The 14,079-nt window shown below is 47.4% G+C and overlaps 1 pseudogene; it reads left to right on the forward strand.

Moving 5' to 3' along the window:
• The first annotated feature begins 32 nt into the window (after positions 1-32).
• LOC114509341 lies at positions 33-9,452 on the forward strand (annotated as a pseudogene).
• Positions 9,453-14,079: the final 4,627 nt, after the last annotated feature.

The raw sequence follows: 14,079 nt of genomic DNA on the forward strand, positions 1-14,079 counted from the left end.
CCGAACAGGAGCACTCTCCGCATCTCCGCGGGATGCCGGTGTGCGCCACGCGGGTCGCTGCCGGTGTCCCCGGCGTGTCCGGGGCGGTGCCTGTGGTCCCGGTGCGTCCCCCAGCCCCTCGTGCTGCGCGGTTCCTAGACTCTGCGCACTGAGGTCCCGCCATCTCCGGATCCCAGATCCGGGGGCTGTCCCGGACTGTGCCGCTTCTCCGCAGGTACGAGACATCTAGTATCTAGTGACAACCACGAAAGAACTGGATGGAGCTCCTGCTTCTTGCCCGGAGGCAGAGATTTAGGGACCCTGAGAGTCGCGCCTCGCTTCAACCTGCCGCTCGCATGGCTAGGAGGCTGGGCGGCTGGAGAAGCAACAGGAGAAATCAGAGGGAGGCCTCCTGGCGAGTGACTGGTGTGGTACAGGGCTGTCTCTGCAGCAGAACAGCCAGGGGACCCCAGGTGTTTCAGGCAAAATAAAAAGCAAGCAGGATAGCGAGCTGGAGATGCAAACTAAAACACCTGAGATCGTGCATTACTCCTCTGGGCTGCCATAACAAACTACCACAGACTGGGTGACATAAATGACAGAAATTATTTTCTCACAGTTCTGGAAGCTGGAAAGTCCAAGATCAAGGAACATGCAAAGTTGGATTCTCCTGCCATTTTAAACCCTCTCTCCCAGCTTGCAGGTGGCTGCCTTCTCCCTGTGTCTTCACATGGTATTTCCTCTGTGCCCATGCAGCTCCAGTGCCACTGTGTGTCCACATGTTCTCTTCTTTAAAAGACACTAGTTAATCCCTGATGGGTGTGGCGCAATGGGTTCAGCGCTAGCCTGAGAATGGAAGGGTGACTGGTTAGATATGGGTAAAGGCACATGCCTGGGTGTCCGGTTGGGGACAGGCGAGAGGCGGCCAATCCTTGTGATGTTTCTCTTCCTCCCTCCCCCTCTCACCGCTGTACAGACTCTGTCTTCAGATGCAATCACATTCTGAGGTCCTGGAGTGGACGCCACAATTCAACCTGTTACAGATCCCACACTCCTGCGTGTTTCCCCTCTCCTTTCTCACTATTGTCACTCTTAGAACACTTATGACAGCAGATGTGTGGGGTTTCTTCCCACACCAAGTTTCTCTGTGACACCAGCTGGGTGTCCTACAATTCATTTCTGATGCTAACCAGAGTCAGCACAGACCTGACAAGGGAAGGGCTCAGTCCTAGAAGACCACCCCAGCTTCCGATGCCAACCGCAGACAGTGGGTCCCAGGGGACCCACAACTTCTGCTGACTTGACTACAAATCGTAGGTTCCCATGACACTCATTATTTGCTAGAACAGGTCATAAGACTCATAAAAGATCATAAAAGATGACACAGGTAAACAGCCAGCTGCATCGGGTGAAGTCTGGAAGGGCCCCAAGCAGGAGCTTCTTCCATGTAGAGCTGGGGCTCGCCACCCTCCCAACATGTCCGTGTGTTCAGCAACCCTGAAGCTCTCTGAACCCCGTGCATTTGGGATTTTTATGGTGGCTCATCACAGAGGCATGACCAACTCATTAGTAACTCAATTGTCAGCCCCTCTCCCACCCCTACAGCATGGGTCATGGGGCTGAAAGTTCCGGGATGCTAATCATGGTCTTCTGGGTGACCAGCCCCATCCAGGAGATATCAGGAGTCCACTCAGGATCATCTCATTAGAACAAAAGACTCTCCTCTATCAACCAGAAAATCACGAGGGATTTAGGAGCACTGTGTCAGTAACTGGGAGTAGAGACCAAATATCAGAATGAAAGATGCTCTTAGTGTTCTTAGCACTTAGGGAATTACAGGGGTTTTAGAAGCTCTGTGCCAGGAACCAGAGGCAGAGACTGATATATATATATTTTCTGTTATTTCACAGCCCACTCCTGGCCTCTGACCACAGAACACTTAGAGCAAAATGATATATGACTCAAAAGATACTGGCACATTACTGGAACTCCATACACTCGTATTCATTTCAGTCTGTCATCATATCGTGAAAATGTGGCCAGAATGAGGCCACTCAGGTTTGTGGACTTCCATTCAATCTTGTCAGGTTCCAAAAACACAAGTGGTCTCAGCAAACACGGGTGCACCTTTTCAGGTATCTGACATAATTGTACTAAGAGACAATATCATCTTTTGCTCTGAGCCTCTCTCTAGGTGTTAATGTAATATTGGACTTCCCTCATTACAAAGACATTTATGCATAACTTTTCACTTAGCTGCTATTCCTCCTCTCCGTTTATACCCAAACTCTTACGACATTGGAAGAGACGTTAGGTTTGGCGGCTGTAGCACTGCTGGTCTAGATTGCAGGCAGCAGCAGCAACCTAGCAAGTGCCTCCCCCTCAGTCCAGTCCTGTTCACATAGGGTTACACAGATGCGGAGCCTGTGGGCTTCGACCACCAGGCATACAGCCACATTCAATGTTAACACCAGTTCTGGCAGATGTGGTGAAGGTACGTCCAGCTCCATCAGGCCCTTAGGAATTCTGACATAAAAGTTTAAATTACAGGGTCCGACACAAATAACACGCCTTTTTATTACAAAATCTTTTTTAAGATTTGTATGTATTACTTTTTAGAGAGGGAAATGGAAGAAAGAGAGGGAGAAAAAATATCAATGTGTGATTGCCTCTTGCATGACCCCTGCTGAGGACCTGGCCTGCAACCCAGGTATGTGCCCTACACTGGGAATCCAACTGGTGACTCTTTGGTTCTCAGGCCAGCATTCAATCCACTGAGCCACACCAGCCAGGGCTACAAAATCTTTTATTACAAAATCATAAGCATGTAATTCTGTACCATAACAATATCACACTCAAGCAAACTGTATGACATTTTAGGTGGAATGTTAAAATTAAAACTATAAATTATTACATCCATATTATTATCCTACCAACCACTGTCAAGCAGGCCTTACTTCTGCCGGACGCTGTATGTTGCAACCTCTTATTTAGAAATCATTGCTGTTTCAGGCCTTGCATTTGCAGCCCTGGTTATATGACCACTGAATCACGTGTGAAAAAAAAATTAAGGAAATGCAGAAAAAAAGAAAGAAAATACTTGAGTCATTATACCAGCATCCTTTCCCTTTCAGAAGAATTGCAGCGTCAAACCAACATAATTCCCCATTCCCTTTTCTCCGGATCCACCAGGAAAACAGAGAAATCTATCTAATGGGGAAAATCCTTAGGTCCCACTCATGTTTGTGTTGAGTGTGAGCCCACACTCATGAAGGTGTGTAAACCAGCTCTTCAAGCCTGTATCTCCTTTCATTTTACACAACCAGTGTTCTTCTTGCCCATTCCAATTCTCTGTCAAATAAAACTCTGAGAAGGACATCCCTCTGCACATTATTGGACATAATGGGCTATAAAGTGTGGTCCTTGGCCTGAAGAAATGATTGGCCATAGTAATTGGTGCACTATCTTCTGTTTTGTTTTTTTTTAATAGCATCTGAACATTGGCATCTACCCCTGGGTAAGCAAAGCCCAGTCCAGAGTCAGTGTCTGTTCTCATCAAACCCATTTCTAGCCCTCTGAGGAGACCATGACCAGTCTGACTCGCCAGCTGTGATCAAGGCCTTCCCCCCGGGGAATTGCCACGTAACCCACCTGCAGTCTTCATGTACACTTATGTTATGGGCCCAGGTGGCCACCTCAAGCAAGCACTCAGAGATGTCTGCTTGCTGATTCTAATCACCTTCTAAACCTGGAAGGGGGATTTTCAAATGGGCATCAACATGTCCTACTTCATTCACCCCTCAAATTCCCACAGGATCTTCACAGGGACCAAGTTCCCATTGCCCTCCTGCCTGCTCAGATGGCCAGGCCATTGGCCACTACCCATGAGCTGGTAGAAACCAAAATGTGGGGAATTTTACCATTGTTCAATTTGTCCATCACTGCTGGGAAAACAGCATGCAGTTCAGCCCACTGAGTTGATCTGTTTTTACCTTCTCTGATCAGAGCGGTAGCCTTGCAAACAGGATGTTGTCAATTCACCATGGAATTGCTGTCCACAAACCAAGCTGCTCTTTGTCGGTCAGTCAAGAGGTATTTATAGGGCACTGTTCTAAGTGACAATAGAAGCCTGGAGCTCCTCGCACCATTCAGAAGTTCCATCAACCCTCACATTTCTAGTCCTAGGTGGTAAAAAAGGCTTCCTGCTTGTGAGTATCTCTTTGTGTCTTCAGCAGCATGATCCTGTATAAGCCATTTCCATTTCATTATCCAACTCTTCTGGGCCCTGCAATACCCATTAGAGAATCTCTCTGACATCACCCAAGACACTGTGAATACTTCAGGTTTCAAGAGCATTTTATGTCCTTCAGTCATAGGAGTAACTTTAACTTACGTCTGGTAGCAACGTAGTAAATGCCCCATAAATGCCCCATAAATGAAAATTCTCTTGCCCAACGTCCCAGAAGTCATCAGGAGGAGGTGCTCATGGCGGGTGTTGCCAGTAGCCCCAGTCCACACTCCACACACGGGCTATGACACAGAGAATCTATTCCAGCTTCTGTTCCACACTGCATGGGCTCAGACAATCGCACGGGTTCCCATTTAGCATGTACAATTAATGTGGCTCGAAGGGCAGAATTACATGCCTGTTTTATAAGACTAGGTAGGGAAATGTTCTCCAGTGAGATACAATGTTCACCCCCCTAACACAATCAGGTAGAAGATTCGAGACCACTTCACAGAAAGCCTGCTCAAGTGTACTAATTCTACTAACTCTTAGGTGAATTCCATCAACCCTCACATTTCTAACTGTAGCCCTGATTAGGACTTCATCAAAACAAGGTCCTGGTTTTACAATGCTAGGTAGAGGAAGTGTTCCCCAGTAGGATACAGTATTAATCCCCATAAAACATTATGTAAAGGAGACATAACTTCTTTTTTAAAAAAAGATTTTATTTATTGGCTCCAGCCATGTGAAAGGTGGGCAGTTACCAGGCAGTTAAGTGACTTGTCCAAAACATGAAAACAAACTAACCTTTATTTCCTTGCCTCTGCCTTCTCCTGAGTCAGAGGGATTGATTTATTTCTCTTGTGCACTTCGGGGCCACTGTCAAGGAAATGAAAAGTTCATCTTCAGGACAACCAAGGAAACACACTTGGCATCCACCAACAAGCCCCTTGGGGTGAAAAGGAAAGGGCAGCTCTTTTGAGTGTGGTGCCACCAAACGAGTCAGGTCTTAGGGGAGAGGAAAGATGATACAAAGATAGAGGGGGTGGGTGGTATTAAAAAAAAGAAAGAGAGAAAAAAGGATTTTATTTATTTTTAGAAAGAGGAGAAAGGAGGGAGAAAGAGAGGAAGAGAGACATCAAGGTGTGCTTGCCTCTGGCGCCCCCTACTGGGGACCTGGCCCACAGCCCAGGCATGTGCCCTGACTGGCAACTCAAACCAGTGAAGCTTTGGTTCGCAGTCCAGCACGCAGTCCACGGAGCCACACCAGCCAGGGTGAGACATACTTCTTTGCAGAAAGCCTGTTTAAATATTCCAACTTTTATAATCTTATCGACTTATATTTTTATGTTCTCTCAATCTAATTGTAGCCACAGTCAGGGCTTCACCGAGAGGTTTTGGTACCATAGTGCATGGGGCTCCTGAATCAAGGAGCCCTGGGAACTTTTCCTCTTCACTACCTGACCATTTTAGCCACTCTTATGCAAAAGGGGATTGGATTGGAGAGGATTCTGGGAAGATAGTGAAGGAGAAAGCACCAGGAATCTGTCTCCCCACATGGACAATAATTACACTGGCAGAATCTGTCCGATGGAACTCGGAAGGCACACAACTGCCAGGGGAAGACTTGGACAGTAAATTGTGGTAGATCTTAGCACAGTAGCAGCTACTTAACCCGCACCCCCAGCCATGTGGCAGGCAGCTGTGTGTGTTAACTGGAGCAGCTGGCACACAGCTTTCGGGAGCTTGTTAAAATGTCAGTACTACCCACAGCAATCTACAGATTCGAGGCAATCCCTATTAAAATCCCAATGATGGCCCTGGCTGGTGCAGCTCAGTTGCATGGAGTGTTGTCTGTAGCCGAAGAGCTGCACCTTCAATTCCTGGTCAGGGCACATACCTAGGTTGCTGGTTCAATTCCCAGTCCAAACACATATGGGAGAAGACCAACTGATCTTTCTCTCTCACGTCCACGTTTCTCTCTCCCTCCCTTCCTCTCTCTCTAAAAAGTAATAGTAAAAATGTCTTCAGGTGAGGAAAATGAATAGATAAAATAAACCCCAATGATTTTTTTTCAGAACAGAAAAACCATGCTACAAATCATATGGGTCCTGGCTGGTGTGGCTCAGTTGGTTGGGCATCATCCCGCAAATCAAAAGGTTGCAGGTTTGATTCCCGGTCAGGGCACACGCCTAAGTTTCAGGTTCAGTCCCCAGTTAGGGCGCATATGGAGGACAAACAACCAATGTTTCTAACATCAATGTTTCTCTCCCTCTCTTTCCCTCTCTCTAGCAAATTAATTAAATAAATACAAATAAAAATAAAGTAAAATAAAATTTATATGGAATTCATATGGAAGAAGGCACAGGGACTACTCTAAGGACTTCTTGCCAAGATGGAGGCATAGGTAAACACACTTAGCTTCCTTGCGCAACCATAGAATTACACCCAGACCTCAAAAACATATAACACCCAGAACCATCAGAAAATCGAGCTGTATGGAGGTCCGACAACCAAGGATTTGTAGAAGCCACATTCACCCAGATGGGTAGGAGGGGCAGAGAGGCAGTGTGCCACAGAGAGGCAGCTGGGGCTGTGGCGGTGTAACTGTCGGTCCCACATTCACATGTAATGGGTAAAAATAGGAAGGGTGCCTTGGGAGCAAGCACTCCCAGCCCCAGGCCAGACCACACAGCCTAGGGTTCCAGCACAGGGAAGATAAACCCCCATTACCCCTGGCTGTAAAAACTAGTGGGGGTTGGGGCAGCAGAAGAAACTGCTGGTGTTTTGCCACTTAAAGGGCCTGCTGGGCTGAGGACAAAGGCAAACCCCACTGCAGCAGCTGGAAGGGCACCAATTGCATACAGGAAGTGGGTGAGGTGACTGGTGGCAGGAAGAGGGCCGAGCAAGCCTCCAGAAGCCAGGCAATGGCGTTGTCCCCTCTCCAGGCCCCAGCCATACACACACACAGAGCCACAAAGGAGTCAAGCAGGCTGCCCAGTCCTGGTCCTGGCAATTACCTAAGGCTCCACCCCACACAATTTACAAGTGCCTTTTCTACATAGGCTATGCTACTAAGACAGGGAGCAAAAGCAGCTCTACCTTGTTGGGAACCACCCTGCCTGGTTTCAGAAGCTGTAACCCCCCATGGCTAAGGCTGAGTGAGAGACCCTGTGACCATAAACCACTAAGGAGACAAAGCTTATCCTCCTGGCAGGGGCACTACCTCTGCCCCCTTTACTTCACCCTGCTTGGCCCTGAGCCTGACCAGTTAGCCAATGACGGGTAAGATTCCTCAAAGGAGGGATGACCTAAGACAGGCACTGTCACAAAGGAGCCTCAGGGAAGGACTTGGGGGGCTATAGAAAAAGGGAGTGATGGACCCTCGCCCCTTAGCTTTGACATAGCCTGAGTCCTCATTCTGTCTGCAAAAAGTTTCTTAATATCTTGGCTGCCTTACTTACCCAGCCTGCCTTAAGCCTGAAACATTGCCCCAGGTGGGTGCAGCCCTGTGCTGGAAAGGGTGGGTTCCCTGGGGCAATCAGGCCTAAGAAAGAATGCATAAAATCCTGTGAAACCTGCTTTGCTAAGAATGCCCTCAGTTTTCTGATAAGAGTCCAAGCACTAAATGAGTTTGCTTCCCAAAGTTTTATAGCCCTTTAGTTATCTCACCCTGACTCAGAATAAGCCCTCATAGTTCTTTGAAATGGAGAAGCCAAAGAATTTATATGTATGACCCATTGACATGAACTAAAGGATGATTGCTGGAAGAAACAGGGTACCAGGTAGAAGGGAGAAGGGGGGAAATTGGGACAACTGTAATAGCATACATATTCAATAAAATATACTAAAAAAGAAAAGAAGGTACAGGGACTATTTTAGATTAAAAGAGATTAAAGAGAAATACAGCTATGCAACATGTGATTCTTGATGCAATCCTGAATCAAAAAAAATCATTTAAAAAGGGCATTACCATAATAAACAGTAATAAAAGATTATTGTATCTATCATATTTTGTAAATGTTCAATTTATCACATGTGGTAATGGTATGTGCTTATGTAGGAAAATACTTGTATCCTCAGGAGATGCTGAGTAAGATGCTGGAGTACCCTATGATTTAGCAAAATGTGTGTGGTATGTATAGCATAACAGAAAGAAAGCAAATGTGGCAAAATGTGAGCCTACGGGGAGGCTATTCATTTATATTATTCCTGCGATATAATTTTTCTTTCTTTTTTATTTTATTCTTATTTATATTATTCCTGTAATAATATTTTTCTTTCTTTTTAGAAAAGATTTTATTTATTTACTTTTAGAGAGGGGAAAGAGAAAGAGAGGGAGAGAAACCTCAATGTGTGGTTGCCTCTTGCACGCCCCCAGTGGTGACCAGGCCCACAACCCAAGCATGTGCCCTGACTGGGAATCGAACCAGTGACCCTTTAGTTCCCAGGCCAGCACTCAATCTACTGAGCACACCAGCTGGGGATATTCCTGCAACTTTTCTTTACATTTGAAGTTTTTCAAACCGATGCATTCCACTGATACATATAACATAGATGCATCTCAGAAGCATTATGCTTAGTTTACCAAAGAAGCCAGGCACAAAAACCACATACTATAGATGATTCCATTTAGAGAAAGCATTGTGGTAAAGACAGTATGATAGTAACAGAAAGCAGATCAGTGATTGCCAGAGGCTGGGGGTGGGGAGAGAGACTGACTGCAGAGATCGAACTTTTATAGTGATGAAAGTGTTCTGTCTCCTTGAGGGAGTTGCAGCTGCACTGAGTTCCATTCCACCCACTCCTGTTCCTGACTCATCATGGTTCCTCTCACAGTGGCACGAGTGGGTCAGGGAGGCACACAGCAGCCCTGGCTTTTAAAGACACTGGAAAGACACCCATGGAACCAGAGGTGGTGATTCACTGAATTACTCTCACCAGCTGCAGTGTCAAAATATTTGGAGAAGGTGTGTGCTGATTTGATCAGGAGCCCAAAGGAAAAGAATCTCAAAGTGAAAAGACCAGCTGGGATGCCAGCAAGACTGAGTGAGAATCCCTACAAGAAAAACTCCCTTTAGGGAGGTTCTAAGACTCGGGAGCATTTTCAGATGAGGAGCCACAGGCGGCCCACTGACTGGCACAGCCCTTCTGACACTGGCAAGCAGATCATTCCCACCAGTGCTGAGCCAGGGGTCAAGGTTAAAGTCACCATCACAGGTGTTTAAATCAGTCTTTTTAATAAATTGACTGTCGGTTGCTTTAAAAAAAAATGTGTTCTATATCCTGATAGTGGTGGCAGTTAGGCTACTGCACATACTTCTCCAAAACTCACCAAATGAAACACTTAAAATTGATTAACTTTAATATATAAAAACTATTCCTTGTAGTGGGTTGGATTGTGTCTTCAAAAAAAGTTAAATCCAAGCCCTAACTTCCAGTCCCTGAGAAAGTGACATTATTTAAAAATAGGGTCTTTGCAGATGTGAGCTAAAGGTCTCAAGATGCCATCATCCTGCAAGTAGGATGGGACCTAAATGTCATCACTTGTCTACTCAGAAGAGAAAGCGGAGGGCAGTATGAGCCCAAAGGACATGGAGAAGACCCAGAGGGGAGGCCTTGTGAAAACAGAGGCGGAGATGGGAGCGGTGTGTCTGCAAACCCAGGAGTATCAGGGACTGCTGGCGGCACCGGAAGTGGGGAGAGAGGCACGGAATAGAGTTCCTCCCGGGAGCATCTATAAGGAACCAACCCTGCCCACACCTTAATTTTGGTCTTCTGGCCTCAACCTTTGTTGTGACCGTGACACAACAAATTTTTTGTTGTTTAGGAATCTGTTATAGCAGCTGTAGAAAATAAATACCTCAACAAAGCTGATTTTTTTAAGTTGGGAAAGAAATTTGGAAACATCAGGTTAAGTGGATAAAACAAGCTGCAGAACAATGTATTCAGTGTGAAATTTTTATTTTATTATTTTTTTATCCTCACTGGAGGACATTTTTCCATTGCTTTTTAGAGATAGAGGAAGAGAGGGAGGGTTTAGAGAGAGAAGGGAGGGAGAAAGAGAGGGAGAGTTTAGAGAGAGAGGAAGGGAGGGAGAGAGGGAGAGAAACATGTAGGATACAAGAGAGAAACATTAATTGGTTACCTTTTTGTACCCTCCAAAACACACCCCAACAAGGGACTGAACCCCAGTTGTGCTGTGACTGGGAATCAAACCAGAGACCTTTTGGTCTGCAGGACCATGCCCAACCAATTGAGCCACACCAGCCAGGGCTAATTGTGAAGTAGTTTATATAAAACTTTTAAATGCTTCCAACAAGACAACTTAGGATTCACAGACTTTGTATACACCATAAAAGCTGAAGGCACCTCAGTCTGGAACTGTGCCATTCCCATTGGGTCCCCTTGATAGTGGGACAGGGTGGGTAGTGGGGCATTCTGCTGGCCTCTGGATACCCCACATAGACTGCCCAAAGCATGTGAGGTCTCAGAAAGCTTCCCCACAGAGGAGACCACAAGCTGAGGCTTGGAACACTAGAGGCCCAGCAGGGCTGGGAAGGCGGGGAGAGTGTTCCAGGCTCAGTATGGGCCTGGAGGCTCCAGGAAGCCAGCCTGTCTGGGCCCAGCTGGAGAGCAGGTGCCAGCTGGATCGACATCACCTCCCCCATCTAGACATAACCCAGCCTCCCCAGGGCTTCTCTGGGGCCACTCTGTCCCTTCCTATCCATCTTCCTCCCGGGATCAGCAGGGAGGCCGAGAGCCAGATTCAAAGGTCCAAAGTGTGACTAGGTCTGGGAGCCAGGCAAGGGTCTACCATGTAGGCACAGGCCAATCATGTCACCTCCCTGAGCTGGTTTCCCATTTGAAGGGATGACCTCATCAAATTGCTATGAGGGTAAAACACATCATATCATGCGTGGTGAGATGCCTCTTGTGGCCAACCTGAGGATCACTAGCATGGCCTAAATGTTTGTTCTCCACCCTCATTTAATCCTCACAATCCTGTGAACTAAGAGCTGTTTTTAGAGATGAGGAAACTGAGGACACAGGCACACATAGCTGATAAGTGGCCAAACTGGGAACCAGACTGAGGCTGTAAGATGTAGTGCCCATGAGCCAAGCTCCTTTGCTATTCTACTTTATTGGTTCATTTCTGGTTTATGGGTTGACAGCTCCTGGGTGGACTGTGGACCTCTTGGGAGCCAAGCCTTGGCCACTTCATCTCCAGATGAGCCCAGCCCCTGCCCGGCAGGAGGAGGACTCAGGGAAGGTGTGGTGAGTGTGCATTAGTGTGGGTGGGGCCCAAGGTGGCCCTGGCATTTGGAATGGGTTGGGGGCAGCACCAAGGGGAGGGTGGGGTGACTGTAGCCCTGCAAAGTCCACCAGGCTGTCCCCACAGATGCCCTGGGAGAACATGGAGGCCTTGCTAGGCAAGGTAGCCCCCTCACAGCCTTTTGCAGAGGAACTGGCCCCTCTACTCTGCAGGAGCAGGAAATTGGTCTCAGCCCCAGAACTCAGGAGTGCCAGCCCCTAAAACACCTCTCCAAGTATAACAGGGTGCAACCAAGAGGGGGGGCCTAAATAGAGATTTGGAATGGGGTCCGGAACTCAAGGCGTCCAAGAAATATTAGAAAAACATATAGGATGTCCTCATCCCTCCCCCATCAGGGTTGAGTCAGGGGAAGGGACACATGAAGCAGGGCCATTCAGAGCTGTTTAGTACAGCCACAGCTTTGCAGCTAACCTCTGGCATGGTCATTTAACATATCTGTAACCTTTAACTGGTTTCATGGATAAGTTAAATAGCTGTGGCCATGCTCTGAGCCAGGGGGATGGAAGTGACTTCCACCCAAGATGTAACTGGGGGGCAGCTCCCCCCAGTTACAGCACCTGTGTGAGAGCTTGAAGAAGATTGACTCCATGACATGGGGCCACACCTGCCCAGACCCACTGTGGCAGCCCAGGAAAGCTGGAAGAATATGGGAATGCTGGCAGGTGTTACTGATTATGGGAAGAGTCAGAAATGGGGCTGCAAGGAGATTGGCACAGGGATTTAAACCGAGACTTGGCAGCCATGCAAGGGGAGAACCACGTGGATTTGGCAGAGTGGGGACGTCACAGCTTTGGCGAGAGTGAGGACCACATGGCTTAGGAAGCAGGAGAGACTTTGCCTGGAAGAAAAGGGGTGAAAGGACTCTTGCTGGTGGGCTCTGAGAAGGTGCCACATGGCTTTGGATTAACTGGAGATCGTGGTGTGACACAGCTGATGGTGCCGGGAGCCTGCATCATGGACTTCTGCTTCTTTTCCTGAGATATGGGACCCCAGACTAGGGCAGGGGAGAAGAAAAGACTACGTGCATCTGTGGGTATCCTAAAGGACTTTGGTATTTTAATGAAGACATTAAGTCATTACTTTAAGTCTGTATAACCTTTAAATAAATATTTCCTTTCCTTTTCACAAATCTCTGGCATTGAGAGACGTCTTTCCTCTGGTGGTGGGCATAGCGAACCTAGTGGGAGGTCCTTTCGGTAATAGCATATCATACCCCCCTTTGGGTCTGTTCTGTAACACAAGGAGTCCTTGTACCCATTTTCCCACAAATCAGTAGTCCCAGCTCCTGTCTTCCTCCTATTTTTCTAGGATCCTGCCAAATAGGCCCCTGTTCCCCCTGACTCAGGCATCCTGACCCCCAGCTAGAGGGGTACAAGATCCACTGGTACTGGCTGGAAAAGCTGCTTATGCACACTTCCACCCATCTTCACCTTCCATAATGTCATGTCAGTAGCTTAGCCTGAACTCACCTGTGGAGGGAATACTTACACCACAGAAACTGACAAATGCAACAAATCCAGGGTTTTTTGTCCCCCGACCCACAACAGCCTGCTGTTAAATAGTTACCAGCACACCACTGCTCCCAGCTTTCCATTTGTCCCTGCTCACAAGGACCCAGGAGATCTGGAAGTCTGAGGAGACTTGTGACAAGCCACAAGGCCATTGTTAGGGCATGAGCCGCATGCCCAGGCTGCCTGGGGCTGGACCCTGGAACCAGCCCTGGATCCTCCAGTCTCCATTCCAAGACTTCTGTCCCCAACTGAGCATAGTGCCCAGCTCTGCACGGCCTGGGAACTGAAAGCCCCCAGCTGGGAGCCACATGGGCATGTCTCTTTAGGTGTCCTCTTCTGTAGCATGGGAATCAGTATAACAGCACACACACAAAGGTCACACTTCTGCAGGTCACACTCAAGCTCTGTCCATGTGACCCAACCAAGTTAGACCTCCCTGAGCCTCAGCATCCTCCTGTGTAAGATGGAGATAATAGTTTGTTTTATTAGGATGTCACAAAAGTAAACGAGTTGTACCTATAGAAGAGCTGGTTTAGCAGAGTGCTTAATACGTATTAGATTTGGTGTTGCCATTGTTAAAATTTTCTATCCCAAGCCACAATGAGATGTCACCTCAAACCTGTCAGAATGGCCATCCTCAATAAAACAACAGAGAACAACTGTTGGCAAGGATGTGGAGCAAAGGGAACCCTTGTCCACTGTTGACAGAATTGCAAATCGGTGCAGCCACTGTGGAAAACAGTATGGAGGTTCCTCAAAAATGTAAAAATAGAACTACCACATGACCCAGCAACTCTGCTTCTGGGTATAAGTAGCAAGCTTTGTGGGATCTATAGTGGTCCTAACTAAAAACAAGGGGAGAAATATAGGAGACTGTTCTGTGTGGCATGGGCCCAGACAGGACCCACGCCCACAGATAGGTTCTCCCGTGGGGAATCAGGCCTGCATTGTACCTAGACTGCTATGAGACTTGCTTTTGCTAAAACTCCTTCACCCTGAATTGAGGTAGAAAACATTTACTGCAT

This window comes from Phyllostomus discolor, chromosome 3 (assembly GCF_004126475.2).
Source record: "Phyllostomus discolor isolate MPI-MPIP mPhyDis1 chromosome 3, mPhyDis1.pri.v3, whole genome shotgun sequence".
Lineage (NCBI taxonomy): Eukaryota > Metazoa > Chordata > Mammalia > Chiroptera > Phyllostomidae > Phyllostomus > Phyllostomus discolor.